The sequence below is a fragment of the Hemitrygon akajei genome, chromosome 21 (assembly GCF_048418815.1).
Source record: "Hemitrygon akajei chromosome 21, sHemAka1.3, whole genome shotgun sequence".
In the NCBI taxonomy this organism is placed as follows: Eukaryota; Metazoa; Chordata; class Chondrichthyes; order Myliobatiformes; family Dasyatidae; genus Hemitrygon; species Hemitrygon akajei.
Genome location: NC_133144.1, coordinates 55255323 through 55273166, shown reverse-complemented (window position 1 = coordinate 55273166; position 17844 = coordinate 55255323). Strand labels below are relative to the sequence as shown.

Genomic DNA, 17844 nt, shown 5'->3' with positions numbered 1-17844 from the left:
CTGACAACATGGGCAGTAAACAAGTTGAGATCCAGCACATTCCAACCGAGCTCTTAACCTTATTATTAGTATTTCAATGACAGAACTAGTTTCTGCAACACTTGGTTCATAGCCATATGTCTCTTGTCTTCTAGTGCAGCAGCCATTCAACTGAAACCCATACTAACAGTTACCTCAGGTCATTGAAAATCCTGCTGCAAGGATGTTAAAGCATATCACCTCCCATACCTGCTCCAGGTGTACCAGCCATACCTCCCATTCCTTGTGCTTTGTCATCTTTTGGAAGTTCTGTCACTACACCTTCTGCTGTCGCTAGGAGAAAAGCAACTTTAGCTGCATCCACCAAGGCAGTCCTTACAACTTTTGTGGGATCAATAATTCCTTTTTCCACCAGCTTAACAAATTCCCCGGCCATTGCATCATAGCCAATTATCTGGTGGACTCTGCAAGATTTTCTCCACAATTAGGCTTCCTTCAGCTCCAGCATTTCTGACAATTGTAATGGCAGGTATTTTCAGAGCCTTATTAACAATTTCAGTTCCAACTTTTTGATCCTCATTGATTGGTTTCAGAGCTTTCATTGCTGGAGTACACCGCAGTAGAGCACATCTGCCCCCGGGAACAATAGCTTCTTCCACAGCACCTCGAGTACCATTAAGCGCATCAGTTACTCTGTCCTTCATCTCATTCGCCTCGGCATCACTGGTGCTACCAATCTTCATCACTGCCACACCATCTGAAAGCTTAGCCAGCCTTTCATCTAGCTTTTCCTTCTCGTATTCGCTTGTGGCAACATCTAATGTTCCTGTTATTTCCTCAATGTGCTTTTCAATTTCAGCCTTGTCACCTTTTCCTTTCAACAACCTGGTATCATCTTTGGTGATCACCACCTCACCAACTTTACCGTGACTCCAGGAGTGTGTGATGGCACAGTGTAGAGAGAGCTTCACTCTGTGTGACTCCAGGAGTGTGTGATGGGACAGTGTAGAGAGAGCTTCACTCTGTGTCCGACCCTGGGAGTGCGTGATGGAACAGTGTAGAGAGAGCTTCACTCTATGTCTGACCCTGGGAGTGCATGATGGGACAGTGTAGAGACAGTTTCACTCTGTGTCTGACCCTGGGAGTGCATGATGGGACAGTGTATACAGAGCTTCACTCTGTGTGACTCCAGGAGTGTGTGATGGGACCGTGTAGAGAGAGCTTCACTCTGTGTCTGACCCTGGGAGTGTGTGATGGGACAGTGTAGAGAGAGCTTCACTCTGTGTCTGACCCTGGGAGTGCGTGATGAGACAGTGTAGAGAGAGCTTCACTCTGTGTCTGACCCTGGGAGTGTGTGATGGAACAGTGTAGAGAGAGTTTCACTCTGTGTCTGACCCTGGGAGTGTGTGATGGGACAGTGTAGAGAGAGCTTCACTCTGTGTCTGACCCTGGGAGTGCATGATGGCACAGTGTAGAGAGAGCTTCACTCTGTGTGACTCCAGGAGTGTGTGATGGGACAGTGTAGAGAGAGCTTCACTCTGTGTCTGACCCTGGGAGTGTGTGATGGGACAGTGTAGAGAGAGCTTCACTCTGTGTCTGTGGTGAACTAGATATACCTGTCTGACTGCTCCTGTGGCTCCTCCCACAGACCCTGCTGACTGCTCCTGTGGCTCCTCCCACAGACCCCTGTATAAAGGCGACTGTGGTCTGCTGCTCTCCCTCATTTTCCCAGGATGTAGTGTTGTTCTTCAGTCAATAAAAGCCGATATCTCACTTCCTAAGTCTCAGCGTGAGTTATTGATGGTGCATCAGTGTCTGACCCTGGGAGTGCGTGATGGGACAGTGTAGAGAGAGCTTCACTCTGTGTCTGACCCTGGGAGTGTGTGATGGGACAGTGTAGAGACAGTTTCACTCTGTGTGACTCCAGGAGTGCGTGATGGGACAGTGTAGAGACAGCTTCACTCTGTGTCTGACCCTGGGAGTGTGTGATGGGACTGTGTGGAGGGAGTTTCACTCTGTGTCTGACCCCGGGAGTGCGTGATGGGACAGTGTAGAGACAGTTTCACTCTGTGTCTGACCCTGGGAGTGCGTGATGGGACAGTGTAGAGAGAGCTTCACTCTGTGTCTGACCCTGGGAGTGCGTGATGGGATAGTGTAGAGAGAGCATCACTCTGTGTGACTCCAGGAGTGTGTGATGGCACAGTGTAGAGACAGCTTCACTCTGTGTGACTCCAGGAGTGTGTGATGGCACAGTGTAGAGAGAGCTTCACTCTGTGTCTGACCCTGGGAGTGCGTGATGGGACAGTGTAGAGAGAGCTTCACTCTGTGTGACTCCAGGAGTGTGTGATGGCACAGTGTAGAGAGAGCTTCACTCTGTGTGACTCCAGGAGTGTGTGATGGCACAGTGTAGAGAGAGCTTCACTCTGTGTCTGACCCTGGGAGTGCGTGATGGAACAGTGTAGAGAGAGCTTCACTCTATGTGACTCCAGGATTGCGTGATGGCACAGTGTAGAGAGAGCTTCACTCTGTGTCTGACCCTGGGAGTGCGTGATGGGACAGTGTAGAGAGAGCTTCACTCTGTGTGACTCCAGGAGTGTGTGATGGGACAGTGTAGAGACAGCTTCACTCTGTGTGACTCCAGGAGTGTGTGATGGGACAGTGTAGAGAGAGCTTCACTCTGTGTCCGACCCTGGGAGTGCGTGATGGAACAGTGTAGAGAGAGCTTCACTCTATGTCTGACCCTGGGAGTGCATGATGGGACAGTGTAGAGACAGTTTCACTCTGTGTCTGACCCTGGGAGTGCATGATGGGACAGTGTATACAGAGCTTCACTCTGTGTGACTCCAGGAGTGTGTGATGGGACCGTGTAGAGAGAGCTTCACTCTGTGTCTGACCCTGGGAGTGTGTGATGGGACAGTGTAGAGAGAGCTTCACTCTGTGTCTGACCCTGGGAGTGCGTGATGAGACAGTGTAGAGAGAGCTTCACTCTGTGTCTGACCCTGGGAGTGTGTGATGGAACAGTGTAGAGAGAGTTTCACTCTGTGTCTGACCCTGGGAGTGTGTGATGGGACAGTGTAGAGAGAGCTTCACTCTGTGTCTGACCCTGGGAGTGCATGATGGCACAGTGTAGAGAGAGCTTCACTCTGTGTCTGACCCTGGGAGTGCCTGATGGGACAGTGTAGAGAGAGCTTGACTCTGTGTCTGACCCTGGGAGTGCCTGATGGGACAGTGTAGAGAGAGCTTGACTCTGTGTCTGACCCTGGGAGTGCGTGATGAGACAGTGTAGAGAGAGCTTGACTCTGTGTCTGACCCTGGGAGTGTGTGATGGAACAGTGTAGAGAGAGCTTCACTCTGTGTCTGACCCTGGGAGTGCGTGATGGGACAGTGTAGAGAGAGCTTCACTCTGTGTCTGACCCTGGGAGTGTGTGATGGCACAGTGTAGAGAGAGCTTCACTCTGTGTCTGACCCTGGGAGTGCGTGATGAGACAGTGTAGAGAGAGCTTCACTCTGTGTCTGACCCTGGGAGTGTGTGATGGAACAGTGTAGAGAGAGTTTCACTCTGTGTCTGACCCTGGGAGTGTGTGATGGGACAGTGTAGAGAGAGCTTAACTCTGTGTCTGACCCTGGGAGTGCGTGAGGGACAGTGTAGAGAGAGCTTAACTCTGTGTCTGACCCTGGGAGTGCGTGATGGGACAGTGTAGAGAGAGCTTCACTCGTGTCTGACCCTGGGAGTGCGTGTTGGGACAGTGTAGAGAGAGCTTCACTCTGTGTGACTCCAGGAGTGTGTGATGGGGCAGTGTAGAGAGAGCTTCACTCTGTGTGACTCCAGGAGTGTGTGATGGGACAGTGTAGAGAGAGCTTCACTCTGTGTGACTCCAGGAGTGTGTGATGGGACAGTGTAGAGAGAGCTTCACTCTGTGTCTGACCCTGGGAGTGTGTGATGGGACAGTGTAGAGAGAGCTTCACTCTGTGTCTGTGGTGAACTAGATATACCTGTCTGACTGCTCCTGTGGCTCCTCCCACAGACCCTGCTGACTGCTCCTGTGGCTCCTCCCACAGACCCCTGTATAAAGGCGACTGTGGTCTGCTGCTCTCCCTCATTTTCCCAGGATGTAGTGTTGTTCTTCAGTCAATAAAAGCCGATATCTCACTTCCTAAGTCTCAGCGTGAGTTATTGATGGTGCATCAGTGTCTGACCCTGGGAGTGCGTGATGGGACAGTGTAGAGAGAGCTTCACTCTGTGTCTGACCCTGGGAGTGTGTGATGGGACAGTGTAGAGACAGTTTCACTCTGTGTGACTCCAGGAGTGCGTGATGGGACAGTGTAGAGACAGCTTCACTCTGTGTCTGACCCTGGGAGTGTGTGATGGGACTGTGTGGAGGGAGTTTCACTCTGTGTCTGACCCCGGGAGTGCGTGATGGGACAGTGTAGAGACAGTTTCACTCTGTGTCTGACCCTGGGAGTGCGTGATGGGACAGTGTAGAGAGAGCTTCACTCTGTGTCTGACCCTGGGAGTGCGTGATGGGATAGTGTAGAGAGAGCATCACTCTGTGTGACTCCAGGAGTGTGTGATGGCACAGTGTAGAGACAGCTTCACTCTGTGTGACTCCAGGAGTGTGTGATGGCACAGTGTAGAGAGAGCTTCACTCTGTGTCTGACCCTGGGAGTGCGTGATGGGACAGTGTAGAGAGAGCTTCACTCTGTGTGACTCCAGGAGTGTGTGATGGCACAGTGTAGAGAGAGCTTCACTCTGTGTGACTCCAGGAGTGTGTGATGGCACAGTGTAGAGAGAGCTTCACTCTGTGTCTGACCCTGGGAGTGCGTGATGGGACAGTGTAGAGAGAGCTTCACTCTGTGTCTGACCCTGGGAGTGCGTGATGGGATAGTGTAGAGAGAGCTTCACTCTGTGTGACTCCAGGAGTGTGTGATGGCACAGTGTAGAGAGAGCTTCACTCTGTGTGACTCCAGGAGTGTGTGATGGCACAGTGTAGAGAGAGCTTCACTCTGTGTCTGACCCTGGGAGTGCGTGATGGGATAGTGTAGAGAGAGCTTCACTCTGTGTGACTCCAGGAGTGTGTGATGGCACAGTGTAGAGAGAGCTTCACTCTGTGTGACTCCAGGAGTGTGTGATGGCACAGTGTAGAGAGAGCTTCACTCTGTGTCTGACCCTGGGAGTGCGTGATGGGACAGTGTAGAGAGAGCTTCACTCTGTGTGACTCCAGGAGTGTGTGATGGGACAGTGTAGAGACAGCTTCACTCTGTGTGACTCCAGGAGTGTGTGATGGGACAGTGTAGAGAGAGCTTCACTCTGTGTCCGACCCTGGGAGTGCGTGATGGAACAGTGTAGAGAGAGCTTCACTCTATGTGACTCCAGGATTGCGTGATGGCACAGTGTAGAGAGAGCTTCACTCTGTGTCTGACCCTGGGAGTGCGTGATGGGACAGTGTAGAGAGAGCTTCACTCTGTGTGACTCCAGGAGTGTGTGATGGGACAGTGTAGAGACAGCTTCACTCTGTGTGACTCCAGGAGTGTGTGATGGGACAGTGTAGAGAGAGCTTCACTCTGTGTCCGACCCTGGGAGTGCGTGATGGAACAGTGTAGAGAGAGCTTCACTCTATGTCTGACCCTGGGAGTGCATGATGGGACAGTGTAGAGACAGTTTCACTCTGTGTCTGACCCTGGGAGTGCATGATGGGACAGTGTATACAGAGCTTCACTCTGTGTGACTCCAGGAGTGTGTGATGGGACCGTGTAGAGAGAGCTTCACTCTGTGTCTGACCCTGGGAGTGTGTGATGGGACAGTGTAGAGAGATCTTCACTCTGTGTCTGACCCTGGGAGTTCGTGATGGGACAGTGTAGAGACAGTTTCTCTCTGTGTCTGACCCTGAGAGTGTGTGATGGGACAGTGTAGAGACAGCTTCACTCTGTGTGACTCCAGGAGTGTGTGATGGGACAGTGTAGAGAGATCTTCACTCTGTGTGACTCCAGGAGTGTGTGATGGGACAGTGTAGAGAGAGCTTCACTCTGTGTCCGACCCTGGGAGTGCGTGATGGAACAGTGTAGAGAGAGCTTCACTCTATGTGACTCCAGGAGTGCGTGATGGCACAGTGTAGAGAGAGCTTCACTCTGTGTCTGACCCTGGGAGTGCGTGATGGGACAGTGTAGAGAGAGCTTCACTCTGTGTGACTCCAGGAGTGTGTGATGGGACAGTGTAGAGACAGCTTCACTCTGTGTGACTCCAGGAGTGTGTGATGGGACAGTGTAGAGAGAGCTTCACTCTGTGTCTGACCCTGGGAGTTCGTGATGGGACAGTGTAGAGACAGTTTCTCTCTGTGTCTGACCCTGAGAGTGTGTGATGGGACAGTGTAGAGACAGCTTCACTCTGTGTGACTCCAGGAGTGTGTGATGGGACAGTGTAGAGAGAGCTTCACTCTGTGTCCGACCCTGGGAGTGCGTGATGGAACAGTGCAGAGAGAGCTTCACTCTATGTGACTCCAGGAGTGTGTGATGGCACAGTGTAGAGAGAGCTTCACTCTGTGTCTGACCCTGGGAGTGCGTGATGAGACAGTGTAGAGAGAGCTTCACTCTGTGTGACTCCAGGAGTGTGTGATGGGACAGTGTAGAGACAGCTTCACTCTGTGTGACTCCAGGAGTGTGTGATGGGACAGTGTAGAGAGAGCTTCACTCTGTGTCCGACCCTGGGAGTGCGTGATGGAACAGTGTAGAGAGAGCTTCACTCTATGTCTGACCCTGGGAGTGCGTGATGGGACAGTGTAGAGACAGTTTCACTCTGTGTCTGACCCTGGGAGTGCATGATGGGACAGTGTATACAGAGCTTCACTCTGTGTGACTCCAGGAGTGTGTGATGGGACCGTGTAGAGAGAGCTTCACTCTGTGTCTGACCCTGGGAGTGTGTGATGGGACAGTGTAGAGAGAGCTTCACTCTGTGTCTGACCCTGGGAGTTCGTGATGGGACAGTGTAGAGACAGTTTCTCTCTGTGTCTGACCCTGGGAGTACATGATGGGACAGTATAGAGAGTGCTTCACTCTGTGTCTGACCCTGAGAGTGTGTGATGGGACAGTGTAGAGAGAGCTTCACTCTGTGTGGTGCCAAGAGTGTGTGATGGGATGTGGTGGACTGAGCTTCACTCTATGCCTGACCCTAGATAGGAGTACATGATGGGACAGTTCAAGGCCCTGAATAGACCTTCCTGGTGAGGCAGCACTTCACCCGCAAATCTGCTGGGGTCGTCTGTTGTGTCCGGTGCTCCCGATGTGGCCTCCTCTACATTGGTGAGACCCGACACAAACTGGGGGACTGCTTCGTTGAGCAACTTCGCACTATCTGCAACAAGCAGGGCTTCCCGGTGGTGAAACATTTTAATTCCCTTTCCCATTCGGCCATGTCAGTCCATAGCCTCCTCGTGAGTCAGGATGAGGCCACCCTCAGAGTGGAGGAGCAATATCTTATATTCCGTCTGAGTACCCGCCAACTTGGTGGCAAGTATATTGATTTCTCCTTCCAGTGAACAAATTTCCCTCCCCTCCCATTCCCCAGCCTTTCACTTCTCACTTGTGTATTACTTCCTCCTGGATCCCCTCCTCTTCCCCTTTCTCCCATGGTCCAGTCTCCTGTCCTATCAGATTCCTCCTTCTCCAGCTCTTGATCTTTCCCACCCACCTGGCTTCACCTATCACATTCCAGCTAGCCCCTTTCCCCTCTCCCCCCTTTTTATTCTGGCATTTTCCCCCTTTCATCTCAGTCCTGAAGAAGGCCCTTGGCCTGAAATGTCGACTGTTTATTCATTTGCATAGATGCTGCCTGACCTGCTGAGTTCCTCCATGATTTTGCATGTGTTGCTGTAGATTTCCAGCTTCTGCAGAGTTTCTCATATTTATTATTAATGTAGAGAGAGCTTCACTCTGTGTCTGACCCTGGCAGTGTGTGATGGGGCGCTGTGAAGGGAGCTTCATTTTGTGTCTGATCTGTACCCAGTTTGTGTCCGACCCTGACACTCAGCGTCAGCAGTGACAAGTCGGTACATGTTGGAGGGACCAGGTAGCAATGTGGGTGTGCTGCTGCTCCTCTGGGGACATGACGCTGAACGTGTCCTTCCCCTGCCCATGCTGTACCGACTGTGTGTACCATCACCTGCGGGTGGGGTTTGGGAGGCGGAGGAGGAAATGGAAGTGGGGGTGCGAAGAGTGAGGGGCTGGGTTGGCGGGGAGTGATCTACAGGGGGTGGGAGGGTGAATGAAGAGGGAGTGGCAAAGGGTGTTGGTATGGGCATGCAGAGAGAATGGAGAGGCAGGGGCAAATTGGGACCCAACTGAAAGTGAAAGGTGAGGGAGAACGAGAAGGGGTGAGGAGCAGAGGACAATGACAATAGTGGGTGAGGGTCAAGGAGGGGTTCTATGGCGATGGAGAAGTTTAGGGGAAAGAGAGGGAGGGGTGAGGGAGACTTAATGGAGAGGGAGTGCAAGGGGGTGTATGATAGAATGGGAGGGGCAAGGTGGGCTGGGGATGTGGAGAGGAGAGGTGGGATTGATTGGGGTGGGGAGAGGGGAAGCGGGGAGTGAGGAAGAATGGATGTGAGAGTGAAGTACTGTAATGAACGAAAGATGTTTCCCCCTCACTGTCCTCCAGTGCCAGCTGTCCTTACACCAGTATAATGCCCTAGTTAAGATTTTTACTGCTAGGCTGCAGGTATCTCATTTTAGCAGTTTTGTAAACCAGTGTGTTCTGCTTTTAGGATGTTCTGGTTTCAGCTAAAAGATAATAGGTTATGATGTTAACTTAGGATTGTTGCTTCAGCCAATCAGGATGGCCGAATTGGGAGAAAGTTTGAGAGAATGGAGCGAAGAGAGATTTGTGACAGACAGTTTGGTGGGAGCTGTGGAGAGGACAGGTGGGCAGATGGCTGAGAATGCCATGGGAAGGAGCATCCCCATTGCATGAAGTCCTTTGTGCAGATGAATAGCTCCAAGGAGGAAGGGCCAATACTCCTAAGAGAGAGCCCGTTTGTTTAAGATGGATTTCGAGCAAAGCTTGGAATGTGATGTGTACTTTCATGTAGACCATGGATCCAGCGTGCAACTGAAAAGGACAACTTCAAGATGAGATCCAACTCCATGTGCACATCTGGACTGGGTTAACAGTAATGGGCCCTTTTATTATTTTTTTCTCTGACTAACTGCTCCATTCAGCTGAAATTTGTAAATATATTTCCTTTAAAATTTTATATGGTGTACAATCTGTTCTTTCGTGCCGACCAACAATTGTGTATGAGCAGTATTTAGCATGGGAAGGAGCATCCCCATTGCATGAAGTCCTTTGTGCAGATGAATAGCTCCAAGGAGGAAGGGCCAATACTCCTAAGAGAGAGCCCGTTTGTTTAAGATGGATTAGCTCAGATTAGCTCAAATTCCTCGTAAATTAGCTCAACATCCTCGTAAACCTTCTCTGCTCTCTTTCAACCTTATTAATATCCTTCCTGTAATTCTGTGACCAGAACTGCACAAAGTACTCTAAATTCGGGCTCACCAATGTCTCATACAACCTCACCATAGCATCCCAACTCAGCATTAGCTCAAATCAAGATTTCTTTAATTGGAACATCACAATGCTCCTGTTTGGCTGAATCCCAAATCATATCGCTCCCTTGACACATATTGTTTATGGAAGGTGGCCTTCTTACCGCTGAATCCCGTAGTTGTTGGCAGAGCCGGCTAATAGGCCAAGTTTGCATACAGGTCCAGTAAGGGGATTACACCAGTACCTCTCTCCCCCAGTTCTCCCATTAGCTGCCTGTCACTACCTCAATGCTGAAATGTTTTGTCAATCGGTGTCCATTCTCCATGAAAGCTGACCTTCGACTGTCCTCCCTGTAATCCTGCATCAAGTTGGGGGGGGGGGGGGAGGAGACAGCCCCTCCCACCCTCCCATCCACTACAGAAGGTGCTGGGTCACTTGAGGGATCTCATGGTCTGTTTGCAGGGTCCAGGGTCCAGGCAACAGGCAGTCGAAGGCTCGGCCTGAGCCGACTGCCTGCTCCTCTTCTGGGATTATGTTCGTGCTTTGGAGAGGGAGCACGTGCATGTTGGGGTTTCTCTGAAAATGGTGGATGCCGCAGGGAATTGAGTGCTTTGTAGCCAATAAATAGTGACTGTATTTTAATTTGTAATTGTTAGGCTTTGTAAACACCCTGACAATTGCATGTATCTTGTGATTGAATAAATTTTTGTACATTTGTATGATAAAAGACTGAAAGGTTGCAGTCTCTGTTTGAGTATCTATGGTCACAATGAGAGATTTCCAAGAATATTGGGCCCTTGAGGGCTTGAATGTGTTGTAGATAGTAATAATTGTACTTTGTATTTTAATTTGAAACTGTAAATAGTTTATGAAGTCCTGATATATTATACAGTGTTTAGTTGGAAATAAACTTTTGTCAAAGAATGGTGGGCCCTACCTTTGGGGTGTGGAGCCAGAAGGCTTCGTCTATGGGACGGTTAAAGAGCAGAGCGACAGGGTCTGTGTAGGAATGGGTCGAGAAACTCATGGTGAGACCTGGTGGGCTGCAGGGGTTGTTTCTGTGTTTTATTACTCTGAGACCTGGAGAGTGGGACACATCTGACTAGCTCACCATTAGCTGACAGGGAGATGATGGAATGAATGGACCACTCCAGTGCTGTGAGATCAGGATTTATCCCCCAGGAACTTCCAGCAGCCCCACTCACCTGCCAAAATTGGTATAGATGGTGAGGGGGTGGTTGCCCCCTGTTCCCTCAGCCCTGTGGAGTTGGGCTTCGTGGCCCAGGTCTGGTGTTCTCAGAAGATTCATCACTCTCAGCCACGCCAGACAGCGGGTGTTTTGTTGACCTCTAACCATGTGTTTTGTGGGCTCCAACCATGCCTGGGCTGAACATAAAAATAAAAAAATCAAGAAGGTGGATGCAAGTCCCAGGCAGATCTAAATAGGAAACACTATTATCCACAGTCAAACAGCAGACAAAGTCATCCCTCCCATCACATATCCAGACATTGGGTATGAGCCAGATGTTCAATCCAGGGAGATGCAGAGAAAAACATGAGACACTGGTCCAACGTGCTGAGAGGAGCAACTCAGCAGGTTAGAAACACAAGAAATTCTGCAGATGCTGGAAATCCAAAGCAAAGCAAAACTCATCAGGTCAGGCATTATCTATGGGTGGGAGTAGTCGACGTTTCAGACCGAGACCCTCCATATATGCTGCCTGACTTGCTGAGTTCCAGCAACAGGACTTTCAGCATCTGCAGAGCCTCTGTAAAGTTGCTCCAGTTCAATAGAATGATCTTTTATGAGAAACAGCAACTCTGTCACCCAATCAGTCAAGACTCACAGGACACTATTTGGGGGGTGGTGGTGAGGGGAGGACGGGATAGTGAGGAAGGATCTACTGAGAATGGCTAACCACTGACTGGATCCTAACTACTCCAGTTTCATTTGATTTTATTCTACTTTGGACTGCTGGAGTGGCTGAGTTCACAGCAGTCTCTTTTATTACAGGTTTATAGCGGCTGCAGTCCCAGTACTTCCTGTTTCCTGCTCTTGTTCATCTCCCACTGCTTACGCTCAACCATTGCCCCCTGAGCTTCTCATCAACACTCCCTTTCACCCACCCCTGATTTCCTAAGCTGCAGTCCTTCCCACTTCTACACCCACCCAGTCTCCTTATGGGAGAAGAACAGGGAGTGCCCTGTATCTCCTTATCACCGAGCTCAATAGAATTCCTCTTCCCATCCCCACAACTCCTCAGAGACCACTGTCCTTAGATCTCAGTGCATTCTGACACTCTCCCTCCAATTTCTTCAACAGTACTCCCTCTACCTTCCACCACTGCCCCCAATCTCCTCAGCTGCAGTGCCTCACCCTGTCTGATCTCCTCAATGGCACTCCCTGCCTTCCTCAACCTCCCACAATCTCCTCGATGGCACTCCCTCTCTTCCTCAACCCCGCCCCCACCAATCTCCTCGGTGGAATTCCCTCTCTCCTCAACCTCCCTCCCACTGATCTCCTCAATGGCACTACCTCTTCTTCAATCCTCCCCGATCTCCTCAATGACACTGCCTCTCTTCCTCAACTTCCCTCCCACTAATCTTCTCAATGGTACGCCCTCTGTTCCTCAACCCTCCCCCCCCCCTTGATTTCCTCAATGGCACGCCCTCTCTTTCTCACCCTATCTGGTCTCCTCGGTGGCACTCCACTTCTCCCTCACCCCACCATCTCCTGACTGGCACTCCCTTTCTTCCCCCGAGGCCATGTTCTCCTGAATAGCACTCCTCCTCTTCCAACAAACCCTTCCCCCGTTCTCCTCAACAGCACTCCCACCCTGACAAGTCACTGTGACTAACTGAAGGTAGCGAAAGATACTGTGTGAGCAACTCCTGATCCCAGACCGTCCCTCCTGTTCTCCCACCCCACCCACCCTTGGTAACCCAACTAACACCTGTTTTCTCATCTTTCCCGCTCTGATGAAGAGTCACTGACCTGAAACACAGACGCTTCTCTCTCCGTAGATGCTGCCTGACCTGCTGTGCCCTACATCTCAATGAGGAGTGGAACGATAGAGACTGCAAACTCACATAAGGTAAATCGGGCAGCATTTGCACAGGAACCAGCTGGCTGGCAGTGAATGCAGGGTTGACAATGATACCAAGGTGGATGTTTGTAGTTGATGAGGAGCTGGCTGACACTGTTTCACAGGCTGGTCCATTTCCACTGCCTCATGCCCATCGTTGGCATCTGCAAGGGGCACAGAGGTGTGCATTGGCTTGTCCTCTAGAGATGTCAGAGCAAACACATCACAGTTGCTTATTTCTCCCAACCACACCTGCCAGTCTCTGGATTGTACTGAGAAACTCTAAGAGTGGAAGTTTTAAGTTTCACAGCATTTCAGTATTCCTTACACCTTTACTGTCTGGATAATGGCCTGGTCCGGAAATTCCATTGCAAAGGGCTGCAGAGAGTAGTTGACATCACAAACACAGCCTTCCCCATCACTGAGAGCAGCTACAGCTGGCACTACCTCAAATACAATTCCTCTGTATTCTTACAATCTTATTGATATCTTTCCTGTGTAGGGGAACTTTACCCTATATCTAACTTGTGCTATCCCTGCCCTGAGAGTGTGCGATGGGAATGTTACTCTGTATTTCTGAAGGTAAAGCTGGAATACGAAAGTAAGCTGGCCAATAATATTAAAGAGGATATCAAAAGTTTCCTTGGATATGTAAAGTGTAAAAGAGAGGCGAGAGTGGATATTGGACTGCTGGAAAACGATGCTGGAGAGGTAGTAATGGGAGATAAGGAAATGGTGGATGAACTGAATCAGTATTTTGCATCAGTCTTCACTGTGGAAGACACTAGCAGTGTGGTGGAAGTTCCTGGTGTCGGGGGCATGAAGTGTGTGAAGTTACCATTACTAGAAAGAAGGTTCTTGGGAAACTGAAAAGGTTTGAAGGTAGATAAGTCATCTGGACTGGATGGTGTACACCCCAGGGTTCTGAATGAACCAGCTGAAGAGATAGTGGAGGCATTAGTTATGATCGTTCAAGAATCACTAGAATCTGGAATGGTTCTGGAAGACTGGAAAATTGCAAATGTCACTCCACTCTTCAGGGTGGGAGAGAGACAGCAGAAAGGAAACTATAAGCCAGTTAGCTTGCCCTCAATGGTTGGGAAGATGTTGGACTTGATTGTTAAGGATGTGGATTCAAGGAACTTGGAGGCCTTAGCCAGCATAGTTTCCTCAAGGGAAAATCTTGCCTGACAGATCTCTTGGAATTATTTGAAGAAACAACAAGCAGGATAGACAAAGGAGAATCGGTTGATGTTGTGTACTTGGATTTTCAGAAGGTCTGTGACGAGGTGTCATGCACGAGGCTGCTTAACAAGCTACAAGCCCACGATATTACAGGAAAGACTCTAGCATGGATAAAGCAGTGGCTGATTGGCAGGAGACAAAGAGTGAGAATAAAGGAAGCCTTTTCTGGTTGGCTGCTGGTGACTAGTGGTGTTCCACAGGGGTCTGTGTTGGGACCAGTTCTTTTTACGTTAAATGTCAGTGATTTGGGTGATAGAATTGATGGCTTTGTTTGCAGATGATATGGAGGTATGTGGAGGGGCAGGTAGTTTTGAGGAAGTAGAGATGCTACAGAAGAACATAGACAAATTAGGAGAATGGGCTAAGAAATGAGATGGAATATAATGTCAGGAACTGTATGGTCATGCACTTTGGTAGAAGAAATGAAAAGGTTGATTATTTTCTAAATGGAGAGAAAATACAAAACAAAACTGAGGGACAAAGGGATTTGGGAGTCCTTGTGCAGGATTCCCTAAAGGTTCATGGCTGACTTATTATCCCTCTCAACCCCATTCCCCTGCCTTCTCCCCGCAACATCTGATGACCTTACTAATCAAGAACCTACTCTCAACATCTACCCCCTTGTGCATCTCCAGAAGATTTTGGATGCTTCAGTAGGATTATGTCTGATTGTCCTCAGCTCTGTAGGACATCTCTTTAGACTGTCGAGTGAGGTCATAGGCCAGAGGTTATAGGGTTCAAATATCGAGGAAAATTTCCAACACCCCCCCCCCCCACCCATCCCTGCAGCATTTTGAGGCAACAGGAATGAGGAATCTGGATCAGTCAAAACCTGAGCACGTCCTGGAGATGAATGAGGGCAGCTCATAAACACAGGGGATCCTGCAGGTGCTGGAAATCTAGAGCAACACACACAAAATAGCAGAGAGACTCAGCAGATCAGGCAGCATCTATGGAAAGGAATAAAGAGTTGATGTTTCAGGCTGAGACCATCACAACTTGGCCTGAAACATAGACTGTTTATTCCCCTCTATAGATGCTGCTTGACCTGCTGAGTTCATGGGTTCATTATCCATTCAGAAACCTGATGATGGAGGCTAGGAACCTCAAACGTTGCATGTGCCTTCAGGCTCCTGAGTCTCCTCCTTATGGTGGCAATCAGAAAGATGCAGTTGCTTCTTAAGCAATAACAGAAAATGCTGGAAACACTTAGCAGGTCAGGCAGCATCTATGGAGAGATAGTTCAGGTCAAAGGTCTGAGTGACTCCATCATTTTCTGTTTTTAATTTCGATTCAACACATCCACTGTATTTCATTTCCCTTTGATTCTGAAACTATTTGTCATCATGACATTTGAAAATGAATGACACCGCCTGCTTTGTAAATAACCTTTCCGTAATAGTTTTTACAATGTAGTCCGTGGGCTTGTGATCACAATGACAGCACTAGTCTCCTGGCAACAACAGAAGTTCATAATCTCCGGGAATTTTTTGCTTTGTAAAACAGATCTATTAAGCGTCATGCCCGCAATGAGAATTGGAACCAGTTCATTAGTTTAGCCACTAATAAATTCCTCACAGCAAACTGAATCTCTGTGGTGATACCAAAGTCCCAGAAACAGTCAGCAGACTGGGCAGCATCTGTGGAAACAGAAACAAATCCAACGTTTCAGGTCGTTTCATCAGGTGAGTTTCTTCATGCTGAAACTTACACTCAGTGGCTGCATTTTTCAGTACAGGCCACTGGTGTGGCCTTGCACTGCTGTAGCCCATCCAGTTCAAGGTTTGTTTGCTTTTTGTATTTTTTTTGTGTACAATATCTTCACTTGTCATCCATCCCAGAACCTTAGACATTGTCTGCAGCAGCTGGGGCATCACCTCCCTTGGTGTTTTGAGTGTAGGTAACTTGAGCTCTGTGTTTGCACACCAGCTTGATCATACCCTTTGAGAGGAGCTCTTGAAGTGCAGCCCTGGCTAGAGAACCTCTGATCATTCGTCTTTTGGAAATGATTGCAGCTGTGATCGGTTTGTAGTTGGGTACCTCTTTCAAAAGTTTATCATAAGTAGCTTTGTCAAACAGGATCAGATTGTTCAGCTTGTCTTGTACTTTTCCTTTTGACCTCTTCTTCTTTTTGGCCTTTCCTCCAGTTTTGTTCGCTGGATCCTTGTCCTTTTTGCCTCCTTTACCCCCATCTTTTTTTCTTATCATCCTTAGGAGGCATGCTGCCGCTTCTGTCTTGCATTCAGAGATACTATTCTGCTCTACCACCATTGTAAAGCGTGGTTATTTGTGTTCCTGTCAGCTTGAACCCATCTGGCCACTCTCCTCCGACCTCTCTCATTAACAAGGCATTTTCACCAACAGACCTGCTACTCACTGTATGTATTTGTGTTTCTCGCACCGTTCTCTGAAAACTCTAGAGTGTGTTATGCATAAAAATTCAAGAAGATCAGCAGTTTCTAAAATACTCAAACTACTCTATCTGGCACCAACAATTATTCCACGGTCAAAGTCACTCGGTCACATTTCTTTTCCATTCTGGTGTTCATATTATCAAAGTACGTATATGTCACCATATTCTACCCTGAGATTCATTTTCTTGCAGGCATTCATAGTGGAACAAAGAAATATGAAGGAATCAATGAGAAACTGCACACAAAGACTGACAAACAACAATGTGCCAAAGAAGATAAACTGCAAATGCAAAAAAAAATCAAATACTGTAGTAATAATAAATCAATAATAAGAAGAATTCAAGTTGTAGAGTCCTTGAAAGTGAGGCCCTTCAATTGAAGTCCTTCAGTATCAGGTTAACAGCACTGACTAGATTTTAATTTATCCTTTACAATGACTGGACAAAGAGGGAGGTCCCTTTATAAAGGTATATGCTTAAACATATATGAGTGTTAACACGATAGTACTTAAATATAACCGTGGCATTTATTGAATCAAAGAGATTAATTCTAAAGATATAAAGAAAAAGTCATAGAGCATCGAAACAGGCCGATCGGCCCATTTGTGGCACAACAAACTCGTCTCATCTGCCCACATTGTCCCATTGTCCCACAAAACCTCACCTGATATACCTGATGGTTTTCAAATGTTGCTAATGTGCCCACTTCAAACACTAACTCTGGCAGCTTATTCCAAATATTCACCACCCTTTGTGCGAGGGAACTGTCCTTGATGCCCATGTTAAACCTCTCACCTCTGATCTTCAACCTTTGTCCTCCTGTTTCAGAATCAGTTTTAATACCACCAGCATTGTCATGAAATTTGTACCGGTAGCTGTACAATGCAATTCATGATAATATAGAAAAAAATGAATAAGTAAATCAATTACAGTAAGTAATTGAGTAAAAAAGTGCAAAAACAGAGATAATAAAAAAATGAGGTGGTGTTCATGATTTCAATGTCCATTTAAGAATCGGATGGCAGAGGGGAAGAAGCTGTTCCTGAATCGCTGAGTGTGTGCCCTCAGGCTTCTGTACCTTCTTCCGGATGACAATAGTGAGAAGAGGGCATGTCCTGGTGGGTGGAGGTTCATAATGATGCATGCCATCTTTCTGAGGCACCACTCCTTGAAGGTGTCTTGGATACTACTGAGGCTAGTACACGTGACAAAGATGACTAATTTCACAACTTTGTAGCTTCTTTCGGTCCTGTGCAGTAATTCCTCCCCGCCACCCGCCCCATACCAAAATGTGATGCAGCCAGTCAGAATGTTCTTCACAGTACATCTGTAGAAGTTTTTGAGTTTTTTAGGTGACAAACTAAATTTCCTCAAGCTTCTAATGAAATATAGCTGCTGTCTTGCCCTATTCATAGCTGCATTGATATGTTGGGACCAGGTTAGATCGTCAGAGATCTTAATACCCAGGTATTTGAAATTGCTCAAGTACAGCAATGAGACACATTACAAAGTTAACGAGGTGCCTTCAATGTCTGCTGTTTCCATGGTTTGCACAGAATATAGTAAGAAAATTCATTTGAACTTGC

The 17844-nt window shown here is 48.3% G+C and overlaps 2 pseudogenes; both read right to left on the bottom strand.

Moving 5' to 3' along the window:
• Positions 1–205: 205 nt before the first annotated feature.
• LOC140714448 (60 kDa heat shock protein, mitochondrial pseudogene) lies at positions 206–11602 on the bottom strand (annotated as a pseudogene).
• A 4088-nt stretch (positions 11603–15690) lies between these two features.
• Positions 15691–16066, bottom strand: LOC140714447 (small ribosomal subunit protein eS25 pseudogene; annotated as a pseudogene).
• Between the last annotated feature and the right edge of the window lie 1778 nt (positions 16067–17844).